Source organism: Centroberyx affinis, unplaced genomic scaffold, assembly GCF_046629955.1.
Source record: "Centroberyx affinis isolate AG114_WGS23_722 - 3 ecotype Tasmania unplaced genomic scaffold, CSIRO-AGI_Caff_v1 ptg002180l_1, whole genome shotgun sequence".
NCBI classification, from domain to species: domain Eukaryota; kingdom Metazoa; phylum Chordata; class Actinopteri; order Beryciformes; family Berycidae; genus Centroberyx; species Centroberyx affinis.
In genome coordinates this window covers 28,619-43,825 of record NW_027280488.1, presented here as the reverse complement: position 1 = coordinate 43,825, position 15,207 = coordinate 28,619, and positions in this window count along the sequence as shown.

Here is a 15,207-nt window from a genome sequence, read left to right as displayed (position 1 = left end):
AGAAATGCTTGTGATGTTGATTTTGTGGGATGGGCGATTTGCTTGAAGCACTGAGGTGTTTATCAGATATGGTGAATTTTGCCCTAGAATCAGCTTCCTAAAGCATGACACCGGGAGTAGAAGTAGTTGTAGAAGTAGCAGCAGTATAAGGAAGCTAAGAAGAGTTTTTAAACCTCAAGGGAAAACTGGTTTTGCAGGACATTCTCTTCACACAACATCAGCGTACTGTATGTAGCAATGGCATAAAATAGATAGATAATAGATAAAGACATGCAGATAGCACATACTGCAAAAACAAATGGCATAATAAGGTAATTTCAAGAAAAAACAAACAGTAAAGTGACGTTTATTACAAGGGTGAAAGTGCAAAATCTTCCAGTCATGGTCAAGATGAAAAGATCTTCTCTATTTCTTATAAAAGGATGAACCTAGCGATGCACAAGGGATGAATGTGACCATGTGCTGGGTATCGTAGAGGGGCAAGGAGAGCGAGGGGGAAAGACAAGAGATTAAGAATGAAGGGATGTAGGGATACACGGGATATGGATATGAATTCCAAGGTGATTCGTGTAATTCAGCTACTCTCTCGTTCATGTGTTTAGACCTGCAGCTTGCGGGTGCTTGAGGGGAAATACATACCGCCTCCAATACTCATACCAGTTTATGTCTTAGAAACTGTTTACTGTGTTGGCCAAGGTGAAGTTGGTGTTAATACCTGTTTTATTCAGTGGTGCATTGTGATTATTTCATGTCATTATTTCAACTTTCAGCTCTTGTACGAAAAGTTAAAGCATGGTTCTGTGTTGCATAAGTGACAGTTTAGAGAAGAAAGGGCACCAGGAGTCAAAAGTAGAGCAGATTTCTTGTTCTGACTGATTTGGAACTGTTCATACCTGTCGAGGCCCATTAAAGTGGCATAGGTGTTGGCTTCTCTCTCGTCTCTCTGTGAATTGGCAGGCTCGAAATCAGCCGCAGGGCACAACTGAGCCACACCCCAGTAAAGGAAAAAACCAGTGCTTCTTAGATCATTTTCTTCATCACACTTCTATGCAAAAAAAAAAAAATACACCTGGAAACAGAGTGTGCACATTTTATCGAATGGACATTTGGACTAATGGACAAATGTTTCCCAAAGCTAGAAACAAGAGAGTCAGCACTGTCATCATGTGGTCATGGTACTTTCTGTGGCTGCTCAACTGAAAATTACTAGGATACCATCTTTGTAGACACTCAAATTAACTCCAACATTTAGACTTAGACTAGCATCCAAGATCACTGGAATTGCATTATTTCCTCTTTTTCCATGTTGCTGTAGATGTGATTTGATGCCATTATTAGCCAGTGCCAACTACAATGCAACGTCTTAGCAAAAAGTAGACGGTGTTGCCGGTGTAAATATGTGTGAACTTCACTGCAAACTACTTCTGTGTGACTTAATTCAATTGTTGCTGAGCTGGTTATTCTATTATATTCTTATTATAGAACAGCAAAAAAGAACAAGGAAGCTATTTCCTTGCAGAAACCCAACACTGCCAGATTTGCAATGGTTAACAATGGCTTCAGGTTTAAACTGCGTGTTTCATGTCACCCTGTATGAATTGAACTATATGAGTGGATCTGAAGTGGTGGAGAAAGTAAGGGAGAACGTGTGGGAGGCGTGGTTTACCTTACCCTCCTTCCCAGCCACCTACCTAAGGGCGGTGGCTGAGTCTTTTTGCCAAATATGGTAATACCTGATTTGAAGGCTACCTTATCTCATTTGGAGACATTTAACAATTTTTTTTAACATTTTGTCAAGCAATTTCCCTCTCCCTAAAACCTTTAACCTATTCAGAGAAAATGACAGAGTCAGCATGGTTTTATAACTGCTACACTCCCCACCCTTCATATATCATTACCTGTCACCAAATTACCTTGGATTATGAAGCAAAAGCTGTACACCTTTCCTTAAAGGCAGTGGCACCTGTAAAGCTGCCACAGCTTCTCATTTGATCTCCCCTGATATGACAGGTGACATTTCAGGCTTTCCTGTCAGCGCATGTCGTGGAATGTTGGCTCGTTTGTTTGCACTGTGAGAGCCAACCTTCAAATGGGAATATACTCTATTGAAACTTGGCATGGGGATCTGCTGAGAAAAGCGAGAGCAATTATGTGAGAGCGAATTAATCCCGACAGTCCTTTGGCACATGTTTGTATTACATTATGCTGCAATTTGATACTTCATCTTATCTCTCTACACACTTTAGGGCAACCTGTTCCTGGCGTTGCTCAGGGCATGAACATCTAATCAACCATACATTGTTTGTCACATCTTAATGGCTGTGACAGGTGTGTGAAGCCCACTGAGATGCACCAGAGAGAACTAAGTTATGCATGAATCAAATCCCCGGACTAACATCTAACACAACACACAATCCATGTATATCACAAAACTTGACATATATTTCACGCTGAATCAATGAAGGGATTGCATTATTAATGACAGTAATGATAATAATAAACCAAATGATCATATCGGATCACAGTGACTCCTTTTTGTCTGTGGTTCATCAGGTTCACACCGCCTGGTTCAAGCCAACCAGGGGCCAAATGTATAAATGATGCGTATGCACAAAAAGAATGCATATGTCACTTTCCATACAGAAATTGGTATAAAAAATAAAGACGGTGCTGTGAGAATGTCTGTACCGCCCATGCTTTACAGTACACTATGCGTATACACACTTTTATGAATGAGCTGAGCTGAGTGTGACACTGCAACACGGCAAAGACAAGGGTAATATAAAAAACTGAATTTGGAGCCTTAATCTTTTCAGAACACCGGCCTATTAGGTCTCAGTCGAGTTTCATATAATGATAACATTTATAGATGTGTCTTAACATCCTTTTTTCAACAAGCATGAAAGTAAATGGGTTTCCACATTGTCACCAAATTGCACAGTAATGTGGGCATAAGAATAACGCACATCAGATCAGAAATCAGACCTGCTCATGTGTGATCAATCAGGCTATTATGGATTACAATATAGTGGCTGTTCAATATAATGCAATACAATGGTTGCTATGGCGCTGTTAGAGGCCAAACCAGGTTCAACAGAGGCTGTCGACACTCTTTTATGGCTTTGTGGGAAGTTGGCATTAGTTTCACGATGATTGAGATTTATAAAATACAACAATGCTTGCAGGGTTTTATAAATCTGAAGAAAAGACTGCGAATGCATGTTTTCATGTTTTTGTGCATACACAGATTTTTAGTAATTAATCTACACAGAGTTTTATGTGTCAGTCCCCAGGGCGACTGGCGGTTTTACATGGTGGTGCATGGTGGTGGTGGTGGTGGTGGGGGGTTAGGGTTATATAAATAAATAAATATAAAGGGCTTTATATAAACCATGAATTTACACAGCAACATTGAGTATCACTGGTTTGTGTGAGACTTGTCTTCTTATCCCTGTAGGGCTTGGTCTAAAGGTCTACATGTTTATCAGTAAGGTTCTCCTCTAGGCGATGCACTATAAAGGGTAAACCACTTACCATGGTTTAGAGCAGCAGTTGAATTATAATGGATAATAACATGTGAGATCTGTTGTGACCTTGTAGGAATTTACATGAAAAGGTGACATATCATTAACCTTGATGCCACATTATATGTTTTAGTCCCATAAAAAGGTACAGACAACAAGTAACAACAACGCCCAGAAATATTTTCAGTTGAGTTGAAGGTGAAAATAATGACTAACAGAAGCCATTTATTACCTATGGGGTTATGTTTTGACCCGGGCCATCTGTCTGTCTGTCTGTCAGCAGGATAACTCCAAAAGTTATGAACGGATTTGGATGAAATTTTATAGAAAGTTTGGTCATGGAGCAAGGAAAAACTAAATAACTTTTCACACCGATTGGCCAAAGGGGGGCATGGCAGTGGCCGTGGCTTCTCATAAAAACACATATAACTTACGGATACATATAACGAACAGATTAACGTAACATCATCAACATTTGTGTGCCTGTCAGCAGACAGAAGAAGAGGTAAACCCTCCATTATTGGCCCAATCAAACAACATGGAGGCACTTGAGAGATCAAAACTTGGTCCAGTAGTAGAAGAGCAGCACTAATGGCCACTGAAGTGATATAGAACTGATCGGCCATGTGTTTGGCCAGGTGTTGTGGGCTGAAATGCTTAAAAGTGGCTAGAATTTGAGCAGGCAGATCTCATGTGAAATTTCAGGTCCAGTCATGAAAATGTGTGCATCTCCTGATGTGAAACAAGTTGGTAATGTGGCGTGGAAGAAATTAACTTTTAGTGACATTGTGACATGTGGAACTGGCGTATATTGACAATTGTATAGCGTTGGCAGAGGTATGCGCTCTACTGAGTGCCATCTAGTTAAATTTGCAATGATTGATTTATTGTGAAAATGATTGGGTGTGTTGGGTGGAAAACAAATAAGAGTAAAAAATGTAAAACAAAACAGGGAAATGAGAGATAAAATAAATAGGAGGAATATTATTTGCTACATTATTTAGACTGATAACTTGACAAGGAGGAGGTAAATCACAAATCAATGATTCTCTACAAATTTCACAGCATTTTTGTTATTGTCTATTGAGATGAGTGCATTCTCTCTCTCTCTCTCTCTCTCTCTCTCTCTCTCTCTCTTTTTTTTTTTTTTTTTTTTTATTCCAAAACGTTTTGCATCCATGGTGCAGATTTATTGCACAATATTTTAATAACAGCGATGATTTCATCACGCAAGCAGTAAATCTCAGGTTTAATAACAAATACTTATCCATAATAATTTACTTTCAAAGTCAATAGCAATCCTCTATAAATCTAGGGATATATTAAATCATAAGGCCTTGTATATAATTTACTGCTCACTTATACTTCCTGTATGGTGTACAAAGGTTTTTTTCAATGCAGGAGTGTAAATATGATTTGAGAGATGTTTGTAAATGTACCGTACAAAAAGCTAAAAAAAAGGGATTAAAAGGAGATGTATTTCTATTGTTGGGGTTAAATTATGGCACAATGCTAGTATAAAGTTAAGAATGTGTAACTCGCTTTTGGTTTTCAAAAGAATGGTTTACAAAGCTATTTTTGAGGGTTACAAAGTGTGAATGATTTTTATTTTATTATTTTTTTTTTTTTTATTTCTGGAGGGTAGCTTAAATTGATAAGAATGTAGGATAGGCATATATAAGCATTATGCTTCTGCCTGTGCCTTTTCAGTCACTACTTAATACACAGATTGTTGACTTTGTTTATATTGTCTAGACTGATTTATACTTATTGTATTATGTGTGATGACTGAATAAAAAAATACTACTACTACTACTACTACTACTTTCATGCCTTCAGTGTGTCACTCTTTTCAACTGATGGATGCCTCATTTTGGATTTAATTTTATACAAAAGCCAAAGCTGAGTTCCTCCACTTTAGTTCACTGTTGCTTAATCCTGACCTGAGCTCTCTGCGAACAGCAGAAACCCACTTGAAATTCCTATGGTCAAGGTGTGGTGCAGACAAACACCACATCTACGCACAGTCCTACTGCACTTCTGAAGGACTACTCCCTCCCTCACAGTCACACAGGCAAAATGAGAGTTCCACAAAAGCCACTATAAGGGAGTGTTGGTGGACCTCATTCATCCAGCCTGAGGGGAACTCCGCTGCATGTCAAAGGAAAATAATGATGTTACCCGCCACACCTTCAATCACAAACATTCAAAGAGCTGAATGAGGAAGATTCTACAAAACGTAAACTACCGACAGCACATACTCAAGTTTCTAGACTGATACAGAATGGCCAATGGAACAGTCTACACACGGCATGTTGCATCTGTGTCTGATTACATGTATGCATATTCATGCTTTCTGTCAGTCAACGCATATTGTGTAAAATAATGGCTGTGTCTTCAGCAAACTATGAATGCAGGACAAGTAACATCTTTCAGCATGGTGAGAATGTGCCAGTTCACTGGGCAAGGCTGCTCTGTGAAGCTATTCTAATCCTGTGCAACCACACCCTGCACTACCATACCCAGGGGCTAACTGGCACAGCGGAGGCAAAGCTGAACTGGAAGGGTGGCACCGCAGTGTGTGTGTGTGTGTGTGTGTGTGTGTGTGTCCATTTGCTACCCTCTGACCAGTCATATCTTGTATGTATCTTGTGTGAATAATAGTTGATGAGACCAACATCAAAGAAGCAATTGTTAATGAGAGCTGAGACCAACCAGACCCTGACAGTGTGTGGTTGTCTGCATGTTGCATGTAAGTGCAACATGTAGTTTGTCGTGTATAACCGTGTGTTTGGCATGGAATTTTCTTCTTCTTACAGGATAATACCAGTGCAATGTTAGTTTTTTCCAATAACCATTAATATCCATGAAAAGTCTCAACCCATCAATGTATTTGCCACAGTCAGAAGGTGTTGCTGTCTATTCTACTGCAGGTTTGCCTGACCTCCTGTAAGTCATAGGCTCCCATGGTTTTCAAAAATCCATTAACAACAGCTCAGAGACAAACTGCTGTCTTGACTAGCATAATCCATCATGTTGAACAGCATGCAGATGGTAGTTTTTCCTAACATGGCTTTATCATTCATTTTTAAATTTGCGCAATGATCTCTTCACGTTCAATTCTGGCAGAATGGAACGACTTTTGATATGATTGCAACTGCAATGATTGTGGCTTTTATAAAGTCATGTTTGTAAAAAATACAATGTGCACGCTGTACAACATGATGTGTTCCATTGGTCAACGTTGACTGATGAATGGTGTCCCTATAGGCAGAAATTTTTCTGTCTGAGTTTGAATGGCAGAAGACGTGAGGCTATCCAGGCTCTGATGACAGCAATGAGGTCAGACTCCTTACCACTAAGACAGAGGTAGCCCATTGGAAAAGCATTGAGCAAATTTCAAAGATTCAAGACATTGTCCTTAATGGGAAAATCAGCCTGCTTAAAGGTACACAGCACACTGCAATAAAGAGATAAAGTACAGAAACATGCAGTAAATGACACATTATATAAAACCATGAAAAGAAGTAGTTTGAATGACTGAGTAGACAAGAGGACTATGGGAGCTGTCAATACTGTAAAATTCAGTGCAAAACTAACATTATTTGAAGGATGCCCAAAGTACCTAGTTTAGCACATTACATTTGTACACTTTCACCTACATTGTTGTTACACATTTAGTGCATTCAATATTATTGAGACTTTCATCAAGTACTTACGTAGTATGAGTATGAGCATGTACTAGAGGTGTAATAAATTTCCAAAGCTTAGTACATGGATAATACACTTGAATAATACTGTTGTAAAGTGTTTCCACGATGAAGTTAAAGTAATAATCCATGACATTTTCATATAAATAAATGTCCATTTTGCTACTCCGTATCACCAATTGCTATAACACAACAGTGATTCAACCTATACCCAGCTTATGAAAGATTTGACATTTGCTGCTCTAAACACCCAGTGTCTGGTAGCTCTTTCCCAGTGTTGTGTCCAAATTTGTTTCCCCTAAAAAAAGTATTTCCCCTGGTGGTGTGTCATCACCTCAATTTCACACCAGGGGAGTAGATAAAATCCTTTCAATTTTTATGAAATTTTTATCAAATGAAAGTAACCTACCTAGTTGCCTCATAATGAGATCAGACCTCAAACCATGAGTGTCCATTCATTCTACAAAGAAGTTGTCAGGGTCTACATTAGTCTACTTAGTCATTTATTAAGTGTGTTCCACCATGATAATTTCCCTAGGGGACACAAATTTTGGCACAACACCGGAAAAAATCCTCTGGTGCACAGGAAGTGATAAATTTTACATTTCCGGTTTGTTTGGAATAAACAGAAGAACTGGGTAGTTAGCATGAGCAGTGATAGCCACCATGGCTGAACAGACAAACTGCATCAACAGAAAATCCAAGGAGAAAGACGTCACAGTACTGGACACACTGTTTGATCGACAGGTGATCTCTGGGAAGTGCAGTGCAGAAACACCACAGCAATGAGCACTGAGCAACAAAGATAGAGGCAAAATGAGAAAACACAAAATCAAAATCTCATGGATTATCAATTTAACTCCTTCTGCATGAAGTGAAGTTTCACCTGAAATGTCAGCAACAGAAACACAAACAAGACCAAAACTGAATTTACAGGTTTGTACAGTACTGCCACTGCAGGCGTTTTGTTGAGTAAATTCCATATCATGAACTACACCATGTATCCCCTGGCAGTGTGTGAGACTTTTAATGAATTCACACCCTACACATGGAAAATATGTATTGAAATTCACATTTGTGGTGCCTTGCAGAATGAATGAGATATAGTCCGGAGATAAGTCATGGGAGGGACTAGTCTCGATGTGCTTGTTCACTCTCCGAGCGTGAGACAACTTGCTCGCAGTTCAGCTGTTACATCATCCTTTTTCTCACAGGCAGCTGCAGAATCAGATTAGATCAAACTGAAGTTTAGAAAAGGCCCTACAGTGCAGGCTGTGGGTTTTTTTCACCAGTGGATCAGTACTTTCACTGTGAAGGCCCGCATGCTGTCATTTACGGGCATATTTCTGCACAGATTGTACTGCTCCAGCAACTTTCATGAGAAGAGAGTACAATTCACTTAGGTATGCTTTGGCAGAAGTTTTATCAGTACGCTGCAATGGTTTATGGGTTTAAATGCCAGGCTGTCATTATGTCACTCCCTGAAATAGCTGAAGGTAATTGATGTCGCATCTTCAAGGTGTGTACATTTAGAGAATAGCACTTTGTCTCGTAGAAGATAGAACTTGTGCTAACTCAGCTTTGGTTCAAATTTGGGAGCATGTGGTCGGGTGGTACAGCTAAAGGAAATGTTTGAGGAAATCTGGTTTTGAAACCTTAGACCACACACACTTGCGTTATTACTTGACATTTTGTAAACGTAGTTATTTGCATCAGAGGAAATCAAATGTGGTTTAATGTGAGTTGGACGCATCTTGAAATTGTCACAGTAGCTTCGGTGTCACATTGTCAGCTGTGTCACTTGCAGCAAGTGAAGGTCATTGATGGTGCATGTAGGCATGACTGCACCTGCATGTACAGTTAACAAACATTGTTTCAGAAGCTAGCATGTGATGCTTGTTGGGTGGAACAGCCATAAATAACCAGGGAAGTTCCTGAGGGAAGACTGAAGCCCCTGCAAAGTAACTCATCACTCATCCCTTATTTTACTACACTGTTAGTATGCTTATTTAAAACAAAAACCATAAGAGCATACTTTTTACCTTTGATGTACTTGGAAAAGGTACACTTGAGAATACTCTACTTAGGCTTGTACTTTTACTTTTAATGCTTCTTTTTTGCAAAAGGTACAGCTGATGAAGGCTGTGATATTTGTCTACTGTTGACGAAATGTACTTATTGTAAGTTGCTTTGGACAAAAGCGTCTGCTAAATGACATAATGTAATGTAATGTACTTTAATATACTCAAACTTAAAAGTGGTCCAATGAAGTCACAAGAAGTTCAAATATACCTTAGTACACAACTCAACTAATAGTTTACCAAAGTTAGTACACTTCTTATACTTAAGTATACTTTAAAAAATACACTTCAAGTTGACTACTTTTTTGTAAGGGATATATAGTCTTTATGGCCCAGTCTCCCTGCTCTCAGTTACAAACATTGCTATTAGTGGGGAAACTGCAAAACCAACAGGCTCACCAGCCTCTTGGAGATGCTTTACATTGGGGTTTTAGAACTTTTTTGCCCTAGGACCTAGGCACTTGCCCTAACCTAAACTTGTCCTAACACCCAGGCTCATAAAACATCAACAACAACAACAACATTTTGCTACTCTGGTTATTTTGCGATCCACCAGGATTAGGACCACAACCAATTTTCATTTTCAAGTTAAAGAAAACAAAGAAACCAGGACACTAAGGTCACACTTCCCATTGCCAACCAAGTGCCCTGTCTTTGGTTTTGTGTTACCCTATTGATCCCAAGAGGGAAATTTTGTTTTTTTCACCTGCATCCCACCACAGGGAGCTCAAAGTATAGGGTCACCCAGAGATGGGATTCAGTGTCTTGCTCAAGGACACTTCAGCAGGGTGCACACTTTGGATCGTAGGGGATCAAACCTGGGACCTTCTGATTTCGGGACGTTCTCTCTAACAAGTGAGGGAGTAGTTTCAATCTTAATGTTTTCTTTGCACGTCTGTTTCTGTTGCTTCAGTATGTTGTTGTTGTTGTTGGCAAAGGCTAAACAGCAGAATTTATTGGGTTGATGTCAAAAGGATGACATAAACAGCATCGACGCTCTGACTGCATGCACATTCCTGATCCTAGGTAGGGAGGCATACGCATGTTCCCACATACACCTCACCCTTCACTATGCCACCCAGTCACTCACCCTGTGTTCTGCACCCAAGAGAAACAATTATACATGAAACCGGTGATTAAAATCTGACTATTTCTTCTTTTCCCATGGTTAGTCACCTCATTGTGAGTTAAGCTTCCCAACTGTCTCCAACTTGACAACCTGGACTGGTGTTTTCTGAAAAGCTTTGACTAACATTGGCCCTGAAAGTCCATTTGAATGCACAGTGAAAGTGCAAAAATAAAATTTCTTTCTTTATTCATCCTTTGCACTCTGCAACCTGCCACAGCCGCAACCTGTCACAAAAATAATGGAGATAATAACAGCAGTGTATCAAAACCTGTCAGTTGAACATCCTGAGATGGTATCAAAAGAAGTTGGCACAACCTCAAATAGTTTTGGATTATTGCAAGTATGTTGTACAGGACACCATTTAAATGTGAAGTTTGTTCCCACACTTCTGTATGTGCACTTGCCCTTCACAATAATTTTTCTGCATAAATAATTATGAATAAGTGCCATAACTGTGCATGTTCACACTTGATGCTGCACTGAGAATGACAGGTTTTCATAATAAATCTGACACAACTGTAAGATTGTGCAGATTCAGTGTCCTTTATGTAAGAAGTGATTATTAAGAGTCTGTATGCCTGCCTAGAAAATAGAAAAACAAAAGTTTGCCGAGGGGGAAAGCACATGCTGTAGAGACTGTGTGAAGCGACACCACAACTTCAACATAAACCAGCTCAAACTAGTCACACCCGACTGTATATCCAGCTCATAATGCTTTTATGAGGTGTCAGCAATTTCCATCATATTTCTCTCATTTTTACATTCACCTTTTCTTGTTTTTTGACTGATTTATGGTGAGTCTCGCTTTCTGCTTCTCCACCCCACGGCTAGGCCATGACTTGGTTACCTGGAGCAACTAATGGGCCAACTATGCGCTGAGCAAAGAATGCTAACCACCCCAAGGTACAGCCACACCTCCAATCATGTCGTAGGCGTAAGACAAGTGCACTGGATTTCTCTCTCTCTCTCTCTTTCTCTCTCTCTTGCTAGCTCTCTCCGTCTTCGCTCGCGCACACTATTATACACTAACTGTGTGGAAATCTCCTAAAATGCTAGCTGTGTCGTTAGCGTGTCACACCCACGCTACACTCATTCCACATCTACCGCAATTCCTTTTCAGAAAGGCTCCGAAAGGTCAATAACTGGCATTAACTACCGGTTTGAGTGCAATTAACTACATGCCACTGGAGTCACTTTCCCTGAATGAGCTATCAGCTATCAGGTGATGAATATGTCTGGTACCTCCTGTCTGACATTCCTCCATAACAGGCTGCCAGATCCTGCAGGCCTTTAGGCGCTTGAGAGCTTAGAAGGGCCAGGGCCTTCAGTCAGGTCAGCTGCCAATCAATATTCGTGACAAAGATTTAATATCACAAAGATGCGTGAATTTTTGTTGTCCCTGCTTTTCCTGCAGATTTCGACTCCCATATGCTAGCAGTGCGGAGTTGCCTTCACCTCTTCAAGTGAAGTCAGTTTATTAGCACCTGTTTGAGTCGCTGTAGTTGTGTTGCCCATTCCTGTGGTGGTTAGCAAAACAATGCGCTGCTATGACAGCATGACAAAACTTTACCCACTGGATGTAGCATCTGTTATTTTCACTTGATTTATGCCTCCCGCCCTCCGCCCTTGCACACACACACACACACACACACACACAAATAAACCGACGAATGCACACACCCACGCACACACACACACACACACACACTGTCTTCATGCTATTTTGCATATTTTTTTAATGTAGTAGTAATTGATCAAGTAATTGATCAGATTCGATTTTTATTTATAATGTTTCCTCATATATCATTCCTTGATCACTTTTACTCTTCCTACCACTCCTTACAACAGCCAAGAAAAAAAAAAAAGCTGAAGACAGGCTCCAACAAGAACTATATAATATCTGGAGCCAAATCCATCTTCCTTTTTTTCCCCTAAAATTGGACTTGTTTCAGGCTTGGCGAGTTCCGCCAATGCCTTGCCTGAGCCTGCATTCTGCTGGCGGTGTTAATGACAAGCCTTGCCCACAGGCACCTAGTAAAGAGCCCAGTAAAGGCTGTAGTAAGTGTGTAGGGTGAGTCTGATGAAAAATGACATTTAGAACAATGAATGTACTGACATTGCACTAACACTGAGCCTCTGCACACCTGCACTTGAGAAGCCCCTCCATTGTAACGCCTTTGATTATATAATATAAACCTGCTCAGACTGACACTAGGTTAGGTTCAACTTTATCATAAAAATATATTTTACAGACCACTGTAGTCATTCTGTAAGCCCATGTGGCATAGAGTTAGAATCATTGGAGATACCTATAGTGTGGAATTGTTGTAGTACTGGGTTTGTTTTGATGGTAAGAAAGCTCAGTGTTTTAAAACCATTAAAGGATAATTACGGTTATTTTCAACCTGGGCTGTCAAGCATAAAAAGTGATTAAAACACGTCCTTTTAACACACTCAGAGTGCAATGGGACCTGCCTACGTCTGAATTTCTGATCATTCATAACCTGAAATGTGCATATATTGCAGTATTATATATGTTATTAACTAGTGTGAGCTAGTTGGCAAGTTGAACTTTTTTAAACCATTATTGCAACAATTCCATTTACCAAACATGATAAAAACAAAAACATTGCATCCAAATGAATGAGACAAATAATAAAAAGAACTGTGCAGGGGGATACTAGGCTATTAAATTAACATATAGTAAGAAGGGCTCATCGCAGGGCAACAGTATTTGGAGACTAGCAAAACTACTTTGCTCTCCATGATGATTTATTATATCTGAGATATAATTAATACTTGCTGTGCCATTTGCCCATGGCCATTAAAGAGGGCTTCTATCAAGTAGCAGATAGCTTAGAAACCGTGGCCACAAGCTTGACGTAGTATTTACTCTTGGTCTGGGTTTAAATAATCTTGCCATTAAAGACCTCTTTGTCTCTGACCATCTGTGCATTACATTTGATACTGTTTTCTGGTGACATTCATAACCTTAAAAGAGCATGTAGATAATGACTGATAATTGTTGAAAAGATCTGGCCTTGATCCCTGTCTTAAACAATTTCAGACCCATCTCCAAATTACCTTTTATTTCTAAAATTCTTGAGAAAGTGGTTTTGGAACAACTTTTAAAGCTACACTAAGCAATTTTTTCTGACCACTAGAGGGTGACAGAAACCGCAACACATTTGTAAACACACACAGCAAAGCTGCTGGACTACAGAAGCCCCTTAGGACAAACCGTGCATAAAGGCTAATGGCTAAAATAACTGTACCTAAAGAAAGATATTGGCGGTTACCAGTCTCGCTTTGCCAGATTTTTCTCCCGCTCAAGATTACATGTCCCATAATGACAAGTGAAGAGGTAGGTAGTAACTTTACTATGTTTACTCGCTCGCTTCATCAATTCCGCCATTACCACAAGTTTTTTCAGGGAAGGGAGGGGGAGAGAGAGGAAGAGGAGCTAGTTTAAAAAAAAAAAAAGGAAAAGCTACGACTCGGGCCGAACGTAACAACAAGCTTTAGGATAGAGGTGAAAACAACAACACAGCTGACCCGCGTGTGTGGCTATTTGTTTATATCATTACGTCTCACGGAAATCTCCACGTAGCAACATCAGGATTGGTTACAGGGTCTGAAATCGCTTATTGCAGGTTTAAAGTTGTTGAATAGTAACAATGCTTTTGATAAATTTCAGTCTGGTCAGTTGCATAGCACTGAAACCGCCCTTCTCAGGGTAACTAACAATTTATTGATGGCTGCTGTTACTGGAGACTGTTCTGTGTTGGTATTATTGACCTTAGACAGCCTTTGATACCACTGAACATGTCATTCTATATTGTCTCAGTGGGTTGGTATTTCTGGGACTGCCCTGGACTGGTTCTCTTCCTACTTGTCTAATCGTAAATTGGCTGTTTGAATTGGTGATTTTATCTCGTCAGCTTCTGTAATTACATGTGGTGTACCTCAAGGATCAATTCTTGGACCAGTACTCTTCTCTGTATATGCTCCCCCTAGGCCATATTATTAGTCATCATAACATATCTTTTCATTGCTGTGCAGATGATACACAGTTGTACCTTTCAGTCAAACCCAGTGACCTCAGTAAGTTGGCTACACAACATGACTGCTTAGCTGATGTCAAAGATTGAATGTCCCAGAACTTCTTACAGCTAAACTCTGACAAGACAGAAGTCCTTATCATCGGTCCTGAACCTGGGGCGTAATTGTCGCCAGGGGGGTCCCCTGGCGACAACAGCAGGGACTGTAGGATAGGGTCCACTTGTAATTGCTACCGGTGTACGCCGAAACTGGCCCGGGTGGGCGGAGTCAGCACTTATATTAAAACGGGCTACGCCGCGGCGTGCATAATAAAGATAACTACACACTAGACTTACATAAAAAAACTAACACATTCATTGGCAGTGCTCTTATAGTATTGACAGTGTGTGACTTCTAAAAAACTTCTAAAAAAAAAGTTTCATATTCTTTGATACATTTTGTACATGTTTGTTGTGATTGAAGTTGCAAATGACACATTATCTATCGATAGTGCCACAATAATGTACCATAGATCTGTCAGTCCCATTCTTCAAAATATATATATATACAGTATATCCATAATTAATAACTCAACATGTGAAGTTCAGTAAAGTTGTGGGTTAAACAATACAGAAAGTAAGACAGTTTTTCTTGTGCATATTTAGTACTATTCTGGCAGAAGTTACCATGATGACCAACTTAATTATTTCCCGGATTTTGTA